Source organism: Balaenoptera acutorostrata, chromosome 13 (genome assembly GCF_949987535.1).
Source record: "Balaenoptera acutorostrata chromosome 13, mBalAcu1.1, whole genome shotgun sequence".
NCBI lineage: Eukaryota > Metazoa > Chordata > Mammalia > Artiodactyla > Balaenopteridae > Balaenoptera > Balaenoptera acutorostrata.
The window spans coordinates 62,515,158-62,533,352 of NC_080076.1; the positions used below are offsets into that span (position 1 = coordinate 62,515,158).

General features: G+C 40.1%; 1 protein-coding gene and 1 long non-coding RNA gene across 5 annotated transcripts in view; one reads left to right on the forward strand and one right to left on the reverse strand.

The window, feature by feature from the left end:
• Window positions 1-1,973, reverse strand: part of LOC103018836 (uncharacterized) — a 66,871-nt gene extending 64,898 nt beyond the window's left edge. Inside the window, exon 1 of the long non-coding RNA XR_452346.2 lies at window positions 1,602-1,973. This is a non-coding gene — a long non-coding RNA (uncharacterized LOC103018836). The remainder of the gene's footprint in view (window positions 1-1,601) is intronic.
• Window positions 1,974-4,479: 2,506 nt separating this feature from the next.
• The window catches only part of ANKRD12 (ankyrin repeat domain 12), a 112,275-nt gene continuing 98,559 nt past the window's right edge, over window positions 4,480-18,195 (forward strand). For 3 of the 4 annotated variants that reach the window (XM_057526640.1, XM_057526642.1, XM_057526643.1), the window contains exon 1: window positions 4,480-4,801. The gene's annotated coding sequence lies outside the window, so the exon portion shown is untranslated. The remainder of the gene's footprint in view (window positions 4,802-18,195) is intronic. The other variant, XM_057526641.1, reaches the window with a different exon arrangement.

Genomic DNA, 18,195 nt, shown 5'->3' on the forward strand with positions numbered 1-18,195 from the left:
TGAAGTAAAAATTCTGTCAAATTTCAAATACATTTTGCACTCCCATCTTTAGCCATAGCCAAGTCTTAAGTTAATATGATCTTTCTATAAACTTTGTTGGTATCCCCTTTAAACATTTTTATATTTACAGCACACCATTGCTACTGTAATTTCAACTGGTAAGTGACATATCAAGCAGACTGTAGGTGTAACGGGGATAGGGTAGTTGTCTCTAGAAGTACTATTTATCATTTTTAAAGAAGGAAGGTACAAAACACTTTGATATTATCCTTGGCTATTCTGACCCTGCAAGTATACAAAAACTAAGTGGGGGAAGAAACTGGAAGTGTAACTTGAGTTGGAAGGTTCAGTGGATAGGGGAAATATACTCCTCAGCTGAATGCATATTACAACTTGGAAGAAAGAATAAACCCTTTGTATATAATAGCCAGTTCAAGAAACTAGCCATGAGTTTTGCAAGCTGGAATAAAAAATTAATAGCCAGCTTTAAATTCAGAGATAGATCTCAACTAATCCAGTTTCAGGATTTCTCAAAGTCACTGTTTGGCCTTGATCTTATGACAGACTAGTAACTATGATGCTTACAAATATGGTTATTTTTAAGACTGTCTTTAAAAACAAGTTTTTGAGAAATGAAATTGAGTTATTTTTACTGAGGTGGATGGACCTAGAGTCTGTCATACAGAATGAAGCAAGTCAGAAAGAGAAAAACAAATACCGTATGCTAACACACATATATGGAATCTTAAAAAAAAAAAAAAAAGGTTCTGATGAACCTAGGGGCAGGACAGGAATAAAGACACAGACGTAGAGAATGGACTTGAGGACACGGGGAGGGGAAGGGTAAGCTGGGACGAAGTGAGAGAGTGGCATTGACATATATACACTACCAGATGTAAAAGATAGCTAGTGGGAAGCAGCCGCATAGCATAGGGAGATCAGCCCAGTGCTTTGTGACCACCTAGAGGGATGGGATAAGGAGGGTGGGAGGGAGACGCAAGAGGGAGGGGATATGGGATATATGTATACATATAGCTGATTCACTTTGTTACACAGCAGAAACTAACACAACACTGTAAAGCAATTATACTCCAATAAAGATGTTAAAAAAACAAACAAACTAGTTTTTGTTTTTTACCTAGGAAGGTAACAACAGTAATTTTTCAAGTGGCACAAAAAGGTAACACAATGAAAATGCTCCCTTCTACTCTAGAGCCCTTAGATGACCTTCCCACAGGCAACTACTTTTACTATTATTTTTACCTCTTCAAAAAAAAAAAAGTCTATCATCTCTTTGTTAGCTATTAAGCTTTTTATTTAAAATTATGAAAAATTACAGGTTTTCCTTTAAATTAAAGTTACTATTGTAAAAAATGCCTTACACTTAGACATAATTTTTTTTTTCCCACTAGACGAAAAGTTAGGAGTGGGAAGGTTTCAGATACTGGGTGAAAAAACAAGTCATGTATTAAAGATATGCACTGATTATTAACTTATGTACTACTTCAGAAGCAGAATATTGATTTTAGGTCGTTATAATTATAGGCATACTGTTATATCATTATCAAAACATATTCTATAGTTCTTAGATCATCACTTACATTGTACTGCAGTAGTACATATTAGGATTTTGAGTTGAATCTTGCTTAATCTTTTTGTCCATTTTTCTTGAAAATCCTGTCAATTTTTAACACAAGAGCACTGGTTTTAATAACTACAGATAGGCTTTTAAAAACACCTGGCAGGTGAAATTTCATTATAGTAATCCAAGATGGTTCCAAATGTATATCAACACACTGATTAAAAATTTCTTGCCAGTTTTCGGTTGCCTGAGATGAAGCTATATCCCAGCCTATTTTTCAAACCCATAAGGAGAAGTTGGCAGTGTTGATGTGTCTAACACCACTTGCTCCCTCATTTCCTCTTCTCAGTTCCTAGCTCTGTGCTGTTTTTTACAAAAAAGATATTTAGGGAGGAAATGTTCTTATTGCTATTTAAATTTTTTAATTACAAAAATGAACCAACAATTAATTCAACTTGTCATTTCTCCTACTGGGCAAAGGATCTAATGTCTGGCTTTTTTGGTGGTTTTTGGAGCGGTTACTGAGTGTTGCTAGGGAAAGCTACCAGTTCCTTAGAATTACTTGCTGTGACTGGATGGAGCCATTGCCCTAGTTAAGTCCTACAACATGATGATAGTCATACGAGTATTAAAGCATTACATCTGTATAGACTCATATGATAAGCCATGATTGAGATTATATTTTTCATTTATTATATTCACCTTCCTGAAATATGGCAGGATTTTTTGAATGATCTGATTTAACTGGACATCATATAGCAAAACGTAACAGGAGTTGATTCTAAAGGTAAGAAGTTGGAAAGTAAATTTTGCAGATGGCATCTAGATATCAAATACACACATTTTAAGTGTCTGCTAGTAATAACCCTAAGTAAATGTAATAAAACTTAACCTTGGCTAAGAGTGATGTTTAATGCTTGGGGTCCTTGATCTCCTGGTACTATTAAGAAAACATATTTTGCCCACTTGCTGAAGATGGATTCCAGGATTTGAGCCAATGAAAGACAGGGCTCTACAATTAAAAGCCCTAGCAACGTACTAATCAACTAGCTCCAGCTTCTTTTGAGGTCTCTATCCATAATAAGAATTAACTTCTTGATTTATACTTCTAGTTTCACACTGAAAAGGAAAATTAGCTCCTCTTCCCTTCATTTTGGACCTTTCCAATAAACTGGCTGATTTATAACTTGTCGCGTATAATCTTAATAGGAGCTTCAATAAAATTTTTTTTGCAACTTGATTCTACAATGAACTTTTCTTTTACAGATAGTGTCCTATTCAAGTGTAGTCAGTACAGTGCCTTGGATCACAATTGCCTTATGAGTCTTTCATGTATTCAGTGACTTTTAAGTAATAAGGTTGTGCATATAGTTATGGCATGAATTATGGTTAATTGATTTCAGCAAATTCAAGATTAGCTACCTTTTCAGTTTTGAACTGAGGCTCATACTGCTGTAGAAATAGCTATTGCCACTGCCATCCATTCTCCCTATGACAGCGAGTTAAATGAGAACCAACTCAACGACTTGAAGTCAGACAAGACTTGGTTAAATTTTTAGTGGATTTTTCTTTGTATTTCATGCCATAAATATCCAAATTATACGTAACAGTGATCCACTTCTAGCCACAAGGTTGCTCTCTTACAATTCATATTGAACCTAATGTTTTTAAAGGTGGGAGAAATCAGGAACCTAGGAAAGTAAATAGTGATGTTTAATGCAAGTTTATGCTTTATATGGTTAAATGCTGGGATTTAGCTTTCTCTGTCAAGTCTGAAATATATCATCTGCTGATTAATGACATAAATTCGTAACTTCACTCATTAAGTCACAAATGCGTGCTGTAGTTTGGAGGCCACAACGATGAGGGAGAAGATGGTTTCCCTCCAACTACGCAAGCCCTTTTATGGTTAAATAAAGGCATGCACAAATTGTCGCGGATTAACCTCAATGTAAATAAAAAGCGTCCAGAAGGAACTCAGTAAAATGGTTTCCCTCCGATTATGTAATCTCTTTGGTGGTTAAATAAGGGCAAGTACAAACTGTCGCGGATAACCCTCCAGAGGAAGTCAGAGTGCCAGCAGCTGGACCGCCGAGGCGGTAAATTTCCCTCCTGCACTGTCCTCCAGCTGGCACTGCCCTGAGAAGTACTATCTCGGATGGGGGAAAATGCACTTAATTTTGTCTGAAAAGGTCATCCGAAGGTGTGACTGTGAGAGGGCGTATTGCAGAGTCCGTGCAGTCCCCGCGACAGGTGCACGCGAACGTGCTTTAGGGATGGGCCCAGGGCCCACATGGCTCAGGTGAGGGGCGCGTTGCAGCCTGGCCAGCCCCGTGCTTCCGCAGGTGCGGCCGTCGGCGCGCAGGCGCAGTGCGCGGACCTGGGCGCACCGCCTTTCCGAACGACCCTGGCCCGCAGTCCACGAGCCGGGGCGGACACCCGCCTCCGCCGCCAGGCGGGGCCGTAGCGTTGTTCTCCCGGGTCCCAGCTCGCAAACTCGTCCGCCCGCCCCCGCAAAAATAACATGTGAATACCCAACGTAGATAGAGCCTCCTCTTCCTCGCCATTTCCAGAAGTTTCCAGTCACTGCCACGGCCATGGTCGCCGCAGAGCGCAAAGCGACACCCGCCGGCCCGGCACGTCGGCGGCGCCTGCGCGGCTCCCTCGCTCCCCTAGGCCCCTCCCTTCTGGGGCCGGTGCCGGCGGAAGGGAGGCGGCGAGGCGGGTGGGGTCCGCACCCCTGCGTCCACTTGGTACGCCCCGACCCCCGTCCCCGGCTCGGGAAGCTTCTCCCGGCCCAGCCAGAGCGGCGGGCCGCGGCGGGGAGGCGGGCGGAAGGGGAGGCGGGGCCGGGGGCGGAGCGCTCACGCCGCCCGTCCCGTGCCCGGCGCGTCACGTGCCCGCGCCGCGGCCAATCGCCGGACGGCGCCGTCCTGGGAGCGAGCAGGCTGTGGTGAGGGGCGGCGGAGACCGGAGATGTTTTCGAGCCCGGCCTTGGCGGCGTTCGCGGCGGCGGCGAAGACCACGACAGCGACGGCGGCGCCGAGGCCCTCGTTCCGGTGGTAGATCCTCCCGCGCCGGCCGTGCCTCGGGTCCGTGCAGGCGAGGGGGGCGTGGCGACAGGCGAGGAGGAAGGGGGGGCGCGGTTTCAAGCCCCGGCCCCGGAGCCCGGGAGGAGCCCCTCAGTCGCGCCCGCTCCCGTCCCCTCCCCCGAGCGAGGTAGGGACGCGCCCCGCCCCGCGGCGCTGCGCTGACAGTACGGGCTGCCCCGCCGGGAGCGCCGTGACCGCGGCGCGGCGGGAGCTGCCCGAGCGGGGGGCGGGGGCTCCGCGGGCGGCCGCGCCGCTCCCGGAACATGGCGGGGCCGCGGCGCGTGTGCGTGCGAGGGAACGAAGGAGCGAGTGTGCGCGGCCGGGGGGGCGCCGCCGGCAGCCGGGCGGGGTGGGGGCGGGGCGCCCCCAGCCCGGGGCCGCGGGTAGGCAGCTTCGCGGTGCGGGCGAGCCGGGCCCCGGCGTTCTCGGACCCTCGGGCCGCCGGGTTCTTGGAGCTAGTTCGAGGGTAATACGGTGTGACGCAGCCTCGAGGTTCCCAAAGCGTTGAATAAACGGTTGTACAAAGAGGTCACCGAAGCCCAGCTGACAGCTGTTTTAATAATAACAGTAAGAAATAGTTTAGGACGGGAAGTTGACACTCTTGCACCCGTTGAAACCGTAGGAAACATTTTAAGCGGTGTTAATGGTCGAGAGTGTAATTTCCACCCTGTGGACGCAGTGAAAGGGGTCGCAGACCCAGGGATCCTTAACACTTCGGAATCGGCTCTAATCCTGAAGTTGAAGTGAACCTGAGTTCTCAGTCATGTGTCCTTTATTTTAAAACGGTTTATGTAAATTATAAAAGAAAGCGAACTGGTGAAATAGCTATTTTAAAATAAATTGACTGTTGATTAAAAACATATGCTCATATAGGCTCTTAAAAATCTTGGGCACTGATCTGTTTCAGTTTTTTCAGTCGTTATACAAAGGCTTTCCTGGAGATTAGCTCAGAACTGGCAGAACATGTGCTATATTGGTGCCAAGTGGCTTAAAAAACAAAATGAGATAGTGTCGACTGTATAAGATCAAGTCGTTGTATTAGCTAAGCTTGTTGGGAAAAGTCTTTAATTTGGGCTAAACGCAAAAACATGTAAACATTCGAAATGTTTCATAGGCAAACGGGGGAAGGCTTTACTAAAAGATCTTTTATAGTCGACACAAGCAGTAACTAAATTTCTAAAGGTCTGCAGACGGTTGACTGAGTAAGGTCAAGCCTAACTATTCGGGGTATGTGTTCTATTTTAGGGACAGGCAAGGTGTTAAAATGAAGTAAAACCTAAGTAGTATTCATGGAAGGAAAAGAGCAGGATGCCTGTAATGTTCTTAATATCTCTGCTTTCCATAGTTGTTGTTAGGATGGCTTTATGAACAAGCAGAGCTGGGAGTGGAAATCTCTGGGTGTGTATTCCATGAAGACTATTTGAGGCAGAGTAAAGAAAGTATTCAGATGAGGAAAGAACTTAGTAGGTGGAAATACATTGTGCGGTCTTTGATTTTAGTTCTTTAATATCAGGAAGGGGGAAAAAAGCTTGAATTTTGTTTGGAGATGAGCGCCCAACTGGTGGAATGAATTTAAAAGGAAGATGTTTTTATCAAATTGTTTATGTTACTTTTTTTTTTTTTTTTTTTTGCTATAGAAGTTGCTGAAAAAGGTAACTGATAATCTTCGAGGTAGACTGGAGAAATAGGGATATTTGGAAAACTTCATTGGAAAAGAGGTTTTTATTCTATAGAATAAAAATAATAGTAAAAATGTTCAGTTTCTTGGTATGAGTTGACGAGTAGTTAAATTTTCTGTAAGCCATTCTTATGTTTTAAGAGCATTGTTTCAGGCTAAAAGGAGAATGAATAGTGAGATTAATCATTTCCATCGTAGTCCATAAAAGGTTTAGACAGCTTTCTGTATATAAACTTGATGCTATTGAAGCAACATCTACCAGACATGAAGAATTTATCCAGTAATTGCAGTAGGTTGCTTAATAGCTAATGACACCACTTTGCTGAAGCTGACATCAACATGTATTTGTAAAATGTTTGTACTCTGTAAAGGTTGTAGTTTAGAGATTTATCCTTAGAACTGGAAGAGACCTCAGATTTTCTAATCCGTTGCCCTCATTTTACAGATGAGAAAATAAAGGCCTGGTAAGGGGAAATGACTTACCCAAGTCAGCACAGCTAATTAAAACAGTCTGTGGTTTGGCCTAGAGATTTTTTTTTCTGAAGACGCTAATTTGCTTCTTTCTTTAAGAAGTAGCTTTATGGAGTAGTGGAAAGAACAGGCAAATAAAAGTGAGAAGGCCAGGGTTTAAATTCTTGATTTGTCACTTCCTAACTGTGGTTTTTGACAAATCATACTTTCAGAACCTTGCCTTTGTAATCTGCAAAAAATAATTTTCCTGCATAATTTACAGGATTGTTTGATGGAACAAATGTGATTACATATGGAAAGCATGTTATATACTATAAGCTTTTATCTATATAAAATGTGGTGATATTATTTTTAGAATAAATAGTTTTCTACTGTATTATCTAAGGTGTCTAGATCCCTAGGTTTTTGCTTAGCCTTAGCTTCATTGTTTTGAGCACCTGCTGTTTTACAGATTATAACTCCCTGTAGATACATTTTCTGATCCCTACTTAGTTCTAATCTTAGTAAAGCCTCTTATGAACATTTTAAATATTGCGGTTGTTAGAGCCTGACTTCCTCTGGAGAATATGAAGTTTCTTCATATAGCATTTGAAAACATTCTCATATACACTCATGCATGCATAATCTGTTTCTTTAACAGGCAGTGGCTTTTTAAAAGTAATAGGGAAAGTATCTTAGTAGCAATGTTAATTTGTTGCTAGTTTCTAGATAATGGCAATAACAGGAGGTAATTTCCTTTATAAACTCAGCTTTTGAGTAGTTCATGTTAAGGTTATCTTGTAGATCTAAAATATCCATGTAGGAATGTTAAGAGAGTGTTTGTTGACTTTTGCTGTTAGGTTTAAAGACCTTTTTCTTTTAGTGCTTTAAATCGATAATACTGGGAACATCAACATTGTAGTATTGTAGTGTTACATACATGGATTATTTGTAATCTTGAAGCTAAAGGTTATGGTAAACATTTGTTGAGCATGTAGAATCTGCACGTATCTGTGTTCAAAGTTTTAAGTGAAATATTTCAGATAATTTTCATAATAACCCTGTAAAACAGATACCGTGGCTGAGGAAAATGAGGCTTTGAACTGTTATGTGGTGTACAGATATTCACAGACCTAAAAAAGTGACAGACTCTGCCATCCCCATTCTTAACCATTTCTCTGTATTCTATCTCTCAGAGTGTTCAGCTGATTTTGAGAAGTTTTAGGGCAGTTTTTCTTAAGTTTCTGACTTTGTGAAAAATTTGGGGGGGAGGTGGTGGGCAGCATTCTACCCTCTACTGTGTTGGTTAAAAAACAAAAAGAAAAGAAAATACCTTATGAGAATTGTGGAAAACAGTCCAGCCAGCCTTTTAATGAGATGCTGATGTAGTTGGGTTTTTTTATGTTAGTTGTCAGAAGCAAATTAGTCTCGCCAGCAACAGAAGGACTACAGTTGTTAACAGTACTAAGAGGCTGTTCTGACAGACTCCACCTTGATATTGATGTTCATTGTTCTAAGGAAACATACTTTAAACAGAGTGACTGAAGGGAAAAGATAACTAACCAAATTCATTTGGGACTTTTATAAAGGAATATATCCAGCAAGAGTAAATATGAGTTTGTCCAGGTTAGAAAATAGCAACCAAAACTAGGTTTTCTGATTAGTGGAACCCTCCACAATTCTAAGAAATTCAAATTCAAATTTAAGTTCTTAGAAAATTATGTTTAAACACAGAAATGCTTCCAAATTGAGGTAAATAGAAGAGGTAAACTATGAAGCTGCAAGTTGCAAAATCATTTCTTTTTCTTCGGCTTTTAAAAATTGTATCTTTTTTTGGCCGGTCCCTTAATATTTGTTTATTGCACTAAAATTGTGTCAAAATATGTAGTAGTTTACATTTCTGTTTATCAGTTTGTATTTGGGCCACAATTGGGGGAGATACCACAAATATTAGTGATAAACACTATGTTGTTAAACTACCTTATTGCTTGAAAGAGTTGGGAGAGTCCTGTAGCTTCTTACATTTCAGATTGTTGTTCTTCCTACATAGGAGTTTTGTTGGCATTCTGACTTCTAATAGAGAACAAAAACCATGTGTGCGTGGCTCTCTTTCTAGAAATAGCTGTAGTAACTCACGATAAAAGATAAAAGTATGTAAAAAATTACAGTGTTCTGTAGTTCATGAAGTACATTTTATATCCGATCTCTTGAATTTCACAACTACTCTGAGATCAGCAAAAAATCCGCTAATCTGATGATATTGAACCATGGATAGGATCCAGGTTAAAATTCTCTGGAGTAATGCTAGACTCCTTTGAAATGCACTCGTGAAAGAGAAGCATTAGCAATCTGAAGGAAGAGGAAAGAAACACCTACTTTTATTCTCTCTTCCACCAAAGCCGCATTGTACACAGCTTTCTTCCGTTCTGTTCTACCACTTCTGAAACTTTAACAAGCAGGGTAGAAGTAAATACTAAAAATATTCTTTATACCACTTTACTAATTAGTGCTGGTGGTTAATGATGTTACTTAGATGAGAAAATTTAAAATTTACAGAATGCTTCCTACCATAATTTGCACAAAAATATTGTAACTAGGAATAAAGCCTTGGCTTATATTCTAACATTATGTACTAAAGTCTTGCAACCTCTGAGTTAAAATAAGTCCTTTTTACCAGAGTTTAATTTTGACTATTTGTAAGTTACTTGGTGATCAAAGAAAAGACCTTTTATTGAGCTTTAGTACTCTAGGTACTGTTAGATACTTACATATGTGTTATTTTAATATATGATGAGAATAGATATTTTATATATCTAGTTATGAAGATACTTCAAAAAGTTGTTACTGGAATGTTTCCAACTGTAGATGCTATTACTCAAGAACTAACTTGAAATTTGTAAGTGTTATATAAATGTAATTTTATTACTTTGAGAAAAATTTTTTCTTAAGATCAACCCAATTCGTTTGTAGATTGATAGTTGAGGTGATCACCCAGTAGTGGTTCTTCAACCTTCAGAAATTATCCCTGTCTTCCAGGATTCATAAAAACATCCCAAGAATGAAGATGAGTGTTCTCTTTAAGCTGCAGCCCAACAGGACAAAAAAATACCTCTTTATCTTCTATTTGTGTTCATGCTATTGAAAGTAAACAAATTGTTGGTTACAAATTAAAATTTGTGTCATTACATTTAAGTTATATTACCACTGTCATTTTACATCCAAGGCTTTCATCTTTAATTGTGGTATGAAGGGTTTGATTTTAGCTACAGGAATTTGGATCATTAGCTAATACATGGAGAAATAATCGTTTGCATTTTCTCTTCTGTGAATTGATACTTCATATCCTTTGGTCAGAGGCATAATTACAAATGTTCTGTGATTGATAATGGGCTCTCCACATAACTTTTCATTCACTCTTTACCATTACCTTGTGAAGTTTATCTTGGTGCCATTATACAGATGAGTTTAAATCAGTGTCTGTATTGCTCCTTTACAAAACTGCACCTTCAAAGAAGCTGTTATTATTAAGAGGAAAAAAAGGTAAAATGATAGATAAAATTTGAGCCTTTGTGGGGAAAATAGTTGTTTTGTATTATGGATTTTTACAAGGAGTGAAAGTTCTTGAATGATCCAGTCTGACAGTATGACAGATTATCTCTGGATCTTGAATATGGAAGTAACCATAATTTCTTTTATTTTTCTGTATTTTCAAGTTTTGCCACAATGAACTAGTATTATGGATATAATCAAGAAGGTTTTAAACACTGCATGCTTAGTTAACAAATTTTTTTTTTTTTTATAAGTACTTGATTTTTTTTTTTTAATATTTATTTATTTATTTATTTATTTATGGCTGTGTTGGGTCTTCGTTTCTGTGCGAGGGCTTTCTCTAGTTGTGGCAAGCGGGGGCCACTCTTCATCGCGGTGCGCGGGCCTCTCACTATCGTGGCCTCTCTTGTTGCGGAGCACAGGCTCCAGATGCGCAGGCTCAGTAATTGTGGCTCACGGGCCTAGTTGCTCCGTGGCATGTGGGATCCTCCCAGACCAGGGCTCGAACCCGTGTCCCCTGCATTGGCAGGCGGATTCTCAACCACTGCGCCACCAGGGAAGCCCTAGTTAACAAATTTTAAATAAATGTTTCTGTGAACGGTATTGCATTTAGCATTGTTGAGGCAGGAGTTTAGAAAAATATAAGTGAAGACAGTATCATAGGTTTTTTTTTTAAAGGATTTACATTCAATGAACAAAACATAGACATGTGAAATAGGCGGACAGTATTATTGTTTAGTCATTCAAATTGCTTTCTAGTTGGTGTAGAAAGGAACATGGTGAGCCCTCCAGGACATGGATCATGTCTGTCTTGTTCATTGTACCGTAGATTCCATCACACTGTAAAGGATCACCCCAGTGCTAATGACAGGAGGATGATCTGACTGGCAGAAGAGGATGAACTGGGACTAAGGGAGAAAAGATGGGTAGCAGAGGAAAAAGGCCATGATTGCTAGGAAGAGGGGCTTAATAAAAATTTTCCAAGATGGGGAGTAATGTAATACAGATTTTCTTAGAAAAAAGTTCGAGGTCGTATAGAATTCATATAGGAGGCAAGGAGATCATTGAAAAGGTGCTTAGGTTTTAAGGTTTTAGGTGCCAATGCTAAGCACATATCTGAAGAAGACATTTTCTTCTTGTATGGAGCTTAAAATCTAGCTGCAAGAGATAATTACTTAAAACAAGGATCCATAATTACAGAGAGGTTCTGTAAACATTTGGAAGTTACACTGCAAATTTTTTAGTGAAAGAACCTATGGCTTTCAGGCTCTGAGATGGGTCTGTCCAAAAAAGACTAAGAATCACTGACTTGGAAATTTAAATTGAATTTTTGATGTAGAACTGTTATATTCTTAAATAGTCCTAATTTGTGTTTTTAGGCATTTATTTTTTATAGTATATTTCTTTTCATAGATAAAGTTGTTTAATATCAGTATCATCAGTGAGATTTGCCTTTTTTATCCACAGTTCATAACATTTACATGATTATATTTCAGGAAATGCTTTATTTTAAAAATAAAACCAAATACATACGTATTGTTTGTCATTGGGGTTAGAGTTTCCACAGTACCACACTTTTCTTGTTACTTACTTACAGCTGTTAAAATGCAGTGAATTTACTATGCTTTGGTCCCTCGGTACCATATTTCTTATTATTCTTCTCAGCATACTTTGGCAGGGAAACAGTTTATAATCCTAAATTGCCCTGACTAAAAGAGCTACCAATACTACTACTACACTAAGTCAGTTTAGAGCATGTTTTCTTTTAAATGCCCTATATGCAGTTATCCTGAATTCTTTTTTTTATTGAGGTCTGGTTGATTTATAATACCAATCATATTAGTTTCAGGTGTACAACATAGTGATTCAGTATCTTTGTAGATTATTCTTCATTTAAACTTGGCAGTTGTCCTGAATTCTTGTGCGGAGTATAGCAAGTGGGTTTATGTTGGAGAGTGTGCAGGAGACAGAGGTAGCAAGCAGGTCAGGACTAAAGGCCCAGATAGTTCAGCCCTGGTGTGAAGTTGTATGGAAGCTACAACTTTGGCTATAGTTGAAGTAGTGCTAATAACCCACCTTATTGTTGGGTCAGGGCGGGAATGATGTGGTATGTGGATTAGAAATAACTTAATACTTCCATAAGTGTTGCTCTCTTGGGCAGGGTACTGATTTCAGTACCTCTAACTGCATAGAGAGTTTGGGTGTAGATAAAGGTGATTTTCAGGATCTCAGACTTACATTGCAGAAGCCATGATTATCATAAACTATTCTGGTTTTTTATGCCATGTCCTTTATCTCAAATCTCTTTTTTTGTTTTTTTTTAATGTGTCATTATTCAAACTGCACCCAATTATCAAAGCAATTAGAAGTCTTTTCCTTTCGTTTAAGACTAAAGTATGTACCTATCATTTTTAAAGAAAGCTGTCGGGACTTCCCTGGTGGCACAGTGGTTAAGAATCTGCCTGCCAATGCAGGGGACACAGGTTTGAGCCCTGGTCCGGTGGCACAGTGGTTAAGAATCTGCCTGCCAATGCAGGGGACACAGGTTTGAGCCCTGGTCCGGGAAGATCCCACATGCCGCGGAGCAACTAAGCCCGTGCGCCACAACTACTGAGCCTGCGCTCTAGAGTCCGCGCGCCACAACTACTGAAGCCTGCGCGCCTAGAGCCCGTGCTCCGCAGCAAGAGAAGCCACCGCAATGAGAAGCCTGCACACCACAACAAAGAGTAGCCCCTGCTCGCCGCAACTAGAGAAAGCCTGTGCGCAGCAACGAAGACCCAATGCAGCCAAAAATAAATAAATAAATAAATATTTTAAAAAATAGAAAGCCGTAAAAATGAGTTAGGGCATTATTTGGGATTAAAGTGTGAGTACTGAAGATGCCACCAGACGTTTGATCTGTTGAGTAGCTTGGCTGCTTTTGTGGGGCAAAGTAAAATACCAAAAACTTTTTTAAATTTTGAAATATTTCAAGTAATTTAAAAGGTACAGAAGATAGCATAGTGAGCACCTTCTACCTATCACCAGCCTTAAGAATTACAATTCAGTTGAACCCCCCTGTATACCTTTCCTTGAGCCATTTCCTCACTTCCCCAGGCAAATTCCTATCTCCCTCTTGGCACAAACTTTTCCCAACAATGGATCTGTCCTTTCCCTAGACCTGTGTAGATTTGTTTCTTTATGCGACGTTCGCCACAGTGACCTTTTCCATTTCAATTCTATTACATATTTTTTTCAATCCCTGCCCATTTTCATTTATTTATTTACTTATTTATTAATTAATTTATATTTATATTTTTGGCTGCGTCGGGTCTTAGTTGCGGCACGCGGGATCTTTTGTTGCAGTGCTCAGGCTTCTCTCTAGTTGTGGCGTGTGGGCTCCAGAGCGCGTGGGCTGTGTAGTTTGCGGCACGCGGGCTCTCTAGTTCAGGTGCGTGGGCTCAGTAGTTGTGGTGCGAGGGCTCAGTTGCCCCACGGCATGTGGAATCTTAGTTCCCCGACCAGGGATCAAACCTGCATCCCCTGCATTGGAAGGCGGATTCTTTACCACTGGACCACCAGGGAAGTCTCTCTTGCATATTGTGTATAACAGTAAGAGCAGTCTCACTAGGGGAGATGAAAATAAGATTTGTGTACGTGAGGTAGAAATCTACCTTAAAATCTAGGCAAAGTAAAGACTTCAGCACTGCACTATATGCAGAACAGATTGGCAAAGTAGATGTGAGAGTAACCTAATGAAATAATCATTTTAGGAAGATTAGTCTGGTAGCAGCAGTGTGGAGCAGTGGTCTGAAAGGAAGCGTGAGTTGCTAACTCATTTTGACTGGCTTTTTTCCCTGCTAATTACCCTATGTTAGTGAGATTTTGTTCTCCTTCCAAACACTTTGCTATTTTGCAGGAAGAGAAAGGAGCTGGTGGCAAAATGCTTAATTATGAGTGTTTCTACTTTTCAGGCTTTGGGGGATTGCTCTTGCCCCCTTTTAGAATCTGTTGACAGTGAAGTGAATACGTAGTGGTTGTTAGTTCTCTACTTTCAGTATTGTAATTTTTCCACCGCCCAGTGCCAGAGATGCAAGTCAAGCTGCCTCACCATTTTCTCTGGGCTGTTGCAGCCCTCTGCTGGTCTACGGAAGTTGCACATTTAGAGCCCTGTAGGGCTAGAAAGAGGTCAGTAAACCCAGCAACTCATTTTTAGAATCTTAGAACCTTAGAAGTCATTTATGTCAACTCCCCATTGCTGATGAGTGTTTTATATGTCGACCTTTACATCTAGAAATGAATGTATATATAAATATATTTATATACCGAGGGCAAATAGATCATTGTAAACCCAGCTGCCTGTATTACTTTCTTTAAAAATTCTAAATGCATTGTTAGAACGTGATCCTTTATGGTCCACCGTTTGACAGTGCCAAAAAAATCTTTTTACCACTAATCTCTTTTGTAAATATTATCTAATGAAGTAATGAGAATTTTATTTTTTAAAAATTTGAGGTATTGTTTAGTCATTATTATTGGAAGATAAATACAACAGATAAATGCTAATTGTTTCTTTTAAATTATTTTCAAAGCATTTTTTTTTAAACTTTTTTTGGGGTTTATTTTATTTATTTATTTATTTATTTATGGCTGTGTTGGGTCTTCGTTTCTGTGCGAGGGCTTTCTCTAGTTGTGGCAAGTGGGGGCCACTCTTCATCGCGGTGCGCGGGCCTCTCACCATCGCGTCCTCTCTTGTTGCGGAGCACAGGCTCCAGACGCGCAGGCTCAGTAGTTGTGGCTCACGGGCCTAGTTGCTCCGCGGCATGTGGGATCTTCCCAGACCAGGGCTCGAACCCGTGTCCCCTGCATTGGCAGGCAGATTCTCAACCACTGCGCCACCAGGGAAGCCCTTCAAAGCATTTTTACTTCTTGTTGCTGATGTCATTCTAGCCTCCTTGCTGTTGCTGAGTATTCCTTCCCACCTCACAGTCTGGTCGTTATAATTGAAGTGGTCTCCGTGTCTTTCCTGTAATTCCTCTTTAGTCTGTCTTCCAGCGTTTCACCAATGGCACTTCCCCCCCCCCTCCCATAGCACCTTTTTAAACATGCTACTTGAATTGTGTCACTGCCTTTTTTTAAAGCCTTAAATTGCTTTTGTCATCATAAAGATCAAACAACACAATGACAAGGTGCTTCATGTTGCTCCCTTCCTCCTCTCTTTAGCCTCATTTTCTACCCTGTTGTGCTTCAGTTTTTGCTATCCCTTCAATGTGGTCTGCTATCTTGTGTGGGCGTGTGTAATTTCTTGGTCTGGAATACAATCATCATTTTCTTGTGGGAAAATGTTATGGAATAGCTGCCAGAAAACATTGTGCTAAAAGTCAACCATGGCTTACTTTGGGAAGGTATGATATAGCAAGCATGAACCCTTGGTTGTTTATATTTCAAGCAGTGTGGCTGCCTAAATGTTACTGTATTTTATACTGTTCGTTTACCTTTGTGGAACTTTGAAGGTAATACACACACAGAGCTAAACCAAATTGACTATTTACAGTGCATTTACTTGGTATAGTCTTCTAAATTAACTGCCATGCTCAGCTTTCCGAAGGAGATAATATATAGCAACACCAACCCAAAGTGCAGCCTATATTTACTGGATTGAGCTTCTGTCCTGAATCTTTTGCTTCCTTTCCTATTCTGATGGGTGGGTTAGAAAACGTAAAACACATAAAAGTACCTTTTACCTCTTTCCCTCTTCCTCTCTCTGAAGTAGTTCTCTCACCTGCCATCTCATTATTTTTTCCCCTTGGGTTCTAACCAGAACACTGTAGTTCTCCAGAGCAAACCAAGTGGAAGTCGACCTATTTTATTATTTTTAAAATTTTTATTTGTAGATTATACAAGTAGTACATGCTCATTATAAAAGTTAATATAGAACTGTGTAGGGCTTCTCTGGTGACGCAGTGGTTAAGAATCCACCTGCCAATGCAGGGGACACGGGTTCGAGCCCTGGTCCGGGAAGATCCCACATGCCACGGAGCAGCTAAGCCCGTGGGCCACAACTACTGAGCCTGCGCTCTAGAGCCTGCGAGCCACAGCTACTGAGCCTGCGTGCTGCAACTACTAAAGCCCCGCGCGCCTAGAGCCCGTGCTCCGCAACAAGAGAAGCCACCACAATGAGAAGCTTGCGCAACAAAACAAAGAGTAGCCCCCACTTGCCACAACTAGAGAAAGCCTGTGCGCAGCAATGAAGACCCAGCACAACCAAAAATAAAAATAAATAAATTTATTTTAAAAAAAGTTAATATAGAACTGTATAAAATAGACTATAAACATTCCTTAAGGACTTTAAAAAATATTGTTTTAAGGGCAGTGTTGAGAACAGTTTATTTTAAAGGATGTGGATGTTTTCATCTTTTTCATGCTGCTGGTTAAATTTGTGATTTTGATGATACTAATTTCTTGGTCTGGAATACAGCAATATTATTCTTGTGGGAAAAATGTTATGGAATAGCTGACAGAAAACATCGTGGTGAAAATCAACCATGCCTTACTTTGGGAAGGTATGATAAAGCAAGCACAAACCCTTTTCATAGACTGAATTCTCACTTGAATTGTTTAAGTAGTTGAGGTGTTAAGGAGGTACAGTTAATATCCCAGGAGCATGACCATTTACCGTGAGGCCTTTTCTGTTATTTTTTAAGACCACTTTTTAAGTGTGAGGGAATTAAGCTTTTGGTCTTGGTGCAAGTAGGAAATGTTCAGTATTTATGTCTAATGGTTTACTTTTTTTGAATGGGGGAACACAGCAATAAGGATGTCATTGTTTAGTACTTTAATCTGTCATTTTTGTATTCATAGAAAAATAGAATGGAGTGAAATTGTTCTAAACATCTTATTCTGGAATCAGAATTTTGGAAGAATAGGAGATCTTCAATGTTATCTAGCCTAACTTTACTTTCAAGAAGAAACAAATACTGAGAAATGATGAAGGTCAACCAAAAAGGCAGTGGTAGATCTCAGCATAGAATCTTGGACTTCAGGCTCCCAGATCAAATCACAGAGAAAATAATAGTCACTTTACTAACTGAATGACTCTTTTTTTTTTCTTTTTTAAAGGATGAGCTCCATGACCTTTATTTATTTGTTGTTTTTTAAAGTAACCATTTTATTTTATTTTGGCTGCACTGTGCTGCATGCGGGATCTTAGTTCCTCGACCAGGGATCGAACCCACGACCCCTGCTGTGGAAGTGCAGAGTCTTAACCACTGGACCACCAGGGAAGTCCCTACTGAATGACTCTTAAGGGTCATTGAATTCTGTTGCTGTGATTTGGTCCTTTACTAGTTACCTATTTTTCTCAAAACAGTTTTGGAGGAAGCATTTTTACCCTCAGCATAGCTGCAGCCCAGTGGAAGCTGGAGCAGGAAAAAAGTTAGGAATTTCCATTCCATGCTTACGGTTCTAGCTTTACTTTCTTTAGGTAGGATGTAAAATTGCTGGTAAATTTAGAGGGCAGCATTTGAATATTTTATATGCACCAAGGACTGTGTATGCTAAGATATTTTATTTACTTAAAGCCTTATTATTTGAGCATTACCATTTCATAATATAGATGAAATTAAGATTAAAAATTTAAAATTAAAAAAGAAATTAAGATTAAGAAGTTAAGTGCATGTTCTGGGGACTTCTGGACTATGAGGCAGACTGGGGATGCTCCCTTCTTTTTTAGTAATGTATACGGAAAGCTAGATAAAAATAAAATATTTTAAAAACACAGCTGAGCTTGAAAGCAAGAAAGAGGAATCTGCAGGTGCCTGAAATGGAAAAAGAACTCAAAGTCATAATAGGAAGCAGAATTTGAA